Source organism: Manis javanica, chromosome 11 (assembly GCF_040802235.1).
Source record: "Manis javanica isolate MJ-LG chromosome 11, MJ_LKY, whole genome shotgun sequence".
Classification (NCBI taxonomy): Eukaryota; Metazoa; Chordata; class Mammalia; order Pholidota; family Manidae; genus Manis; species Manis javanica.
Window position 1 is genome coordinate 38,998,331 of NC_133166.1, and position 3,095 is coordinate 39,001,425.

Genomic DNA, 3,095 nt, shown 5'->3' on the forward strand with positions numbered 1-3,095 from the left:
AATTCCAAAAAACAAGCACCTGCTCTGTGTAAAAACCATGTGGGAACAAACAGTAGGTTGAGTAGGATGGGATCCCACATCTCCAGGGACTCATGGCTAGTGGGAGACAAAGAAAAGCAGGCTGGCAACTAGCCTCAGTTTTGGCACAGGAAGTCCTGTGTTCCAGGAAATCCCTCAATCCCAGGAAAACTGGGATGGTTGGTCACCTACAAAGTGAAGAGTTCATTATGCAATAATGTAATCATGTAGTAACAAAGGAACGTGCAGAACCCCAAGAGAGGACAGAGAAGGAGGCGCATAATCTCCTGAACCGATCAGGGAAATGCCATTTACCTGGTAGTGGCAAAGGGTGAGGATGTGGGGTGTATGTAGGGGAACTGGGTTGAGTAGAACATTATACTGTCCTGGCTAGCTCTCTGATACACCCAGGAGTTAAAGTTCAAAGAAGGCAAGCACTTTTCTTTTTAAGATCACACAGTGAGTTAGCCAAGCTAGGACCTCCTAAATCCTTAAGCCAAGTTCCATATTCCACAAGACCTACAGGTAGTCTTCTAATTAAATCCCTTTTAGCTTGTCAGTGCATGATAGAGGAGTCATATATTATTCCTCCCAGGAGTCTCTGTTATCCTCTGGAATTAAAGTACCATAACATTAACAAGTAGGAAAAATAAATCCTTAATATTTGAAGTAGTGTGTAATTTGCACCCACAACCTTCTCTGGAGGATTGCCTGGGGACTGACTGATGCAGATGGACAAAGTCCAACTCCTTTGTGTCAAGGCAGGTCAAACTATGGTGCAGTTTACACTCTGGACTCCCCATGGGCTAAAATCAGACTTTGCCAGAATTACATTCTTGCTCTGCTTCTCCCCTGACAACACTCCTTGTATTAATCAGTTCTCCAGAGAAACAAGACCAATAGGAGAAATATATATATCTACATCTACCTCTGTATTTCTATCTACATAACAAGAGAGAGATTTAAAGGAATTGGCTCATGCTATTTTTAGGGTGGGCAAGTCTGAAATCTGTAGGGCAAGCCTGCAGCATGGAGATTCAGGTAAGGGCTGATGTTGCAATCTTGTATCTGAAGATTGGAATTTCTATGTTACAGCCTGGAGGCAGCATTTCTTCTTCAGGAAAACTCAGTCTTTGCTCTTAAAACCTACAAGTGATTGTATGAGGCCCACGCACACTATGTTGGGTCATCTGCTTTACTTAACGTTACCTGACTGTAAATGTTAATCACATCTAAAAAATACCTTTATAGCAACATTTAGGCTAATGATTGATCAAACAACTCGTCACCATAGTCTAGCCAAAGAAACACATAAAAGTAAACATTTCATCCCTTCTCTACCTAACAGGTATTGCTGAGTGCACACCCTTAAAAAATCACTTGCATATCAATCCTCATCTCATATTCAGCTTCTGGGGAACCTGCACTAAGACTGAGTGATACTTTGTGTTCTGCCACATTACCTTATGTGTTTTAGGTCTACTTTTGTATTGCCCGCCCTTCTGTTCTAGAAGTAAGCTCCTGTGGTTTTTTCTGCTTGCTTGCTGCTGTAACCTTAGTCCCTAGAATGAGGCTTAGCTCACAGCACACTGACTGGTCTTCTGCCTGATTGCTCTCAGTCCCTATTTCCACTCTGTCTTGTTCCGCTATGCATTTAGGGAAGCCTGGACCCTGAAGCCCTCTTGCCGACAGGCTTTCTGATGGGCTCTATCCGTTAGGCACTATTGGGACATTGAAAGACAGGTGGAGAGAAGGGGCTATTTTCCTGCTTCAGACTTGTGTTAGCATCCCTCCAGCAGGTATGGAGAACAGAGGTCTGGAGCACTGCCAGCATCTGCAGGTGGACCTTCTTCTTCAGAGCCTAAGTAGCTCATCAACATGGTCCTGGTACCAGCACGGAGTGTCCCCACTGTGGACTGAGCACCAGCACCTCTGACCTACCTCTGCGGCTCAAAGCACCAGCCAAGCCTTCCTTCCTCCCAGGTTCTGGGCTCTCGTAACACCACCTCCACCCTGCTGTTCTCCCACATTTAGGGATGGCAGCTTCTTGCAGCAGTTACTCGGCTCTGGATTAACCCAAAGCCCCTTTTTTGCTTTCTCAGCTCTTCCAAGCTGTAGAGCCACTTTCCTGTATTAAATTCCCTCTGTCAAAAATATCTAGAGAGGTGTATGTTCTCATGACAGGATCCTTCCAACCCCGACTGGTACTTAGGCCTGTAATAAATACTTGTTGAGTGAATAAACTGTAATGCCAAGTGAGTACTCCTAGGACTCATAATTCAAAAGAAAGAAACTTGTCTTTTCCAGCATTCATGGGTCAAATTATATGGAAGGACTCTGGTTGGCTCTGGTTGGGCTGCATGCCCCTTCTCACCTTCGACCAATCCCTTTGCACAAAGGGTTGGAGCACCCTGGTTGGTCAAGCCTGGCTCCTGGACTCAGCGCTATGGCTCACAGCAGGCAAGGTACTTACATTGACAGTCCCACCTGAATGTCAGTCCCTTGGGATGATAGAGAGACACTTCCCCAATGGAAGGAGGGAGCCTGGAATAAAAAAACAACATTTTCCCACCACAATGAATTCACAGGCTGCAGGGGAATATAGACACACTGGCAAATTATTATAGTACAGTAAGGTAAAGCACTAAGTGTCTGGGAGCACAAGGGAGCATTTATTCTACAAAGTACTTCGCAAACACTACATAAGCTGTTCCTCATGAGGCCAGCCCCTATGAAGGCATTTTCATCTTCATTTTAATAGAATCTTCTTTGGCCTCCTGTGACTTGTCTCTCCTCACCTTTTGGACTCAAGGCCCCTCTCTGCCCAGCTCCCTTGGCCAGGCCACACAGCCCCAGTTTTCTTTCCATCTCTAGATGTCTCACGCCATTCCTTTCCTCTGTAGAATTCTCCTGCAGAAGGAATGATCGCAAACACTTTTTCCCTAGTTCCACACCAATAATGACACCATCACACAAAGCTCTCACACCATGAGGCAGATACCACACAGATGCTTTACACACATCTCAGAAAGATTGTGTGATTGGCCAAGGGTACAGAGCTACTTGGCAAGAGTCAG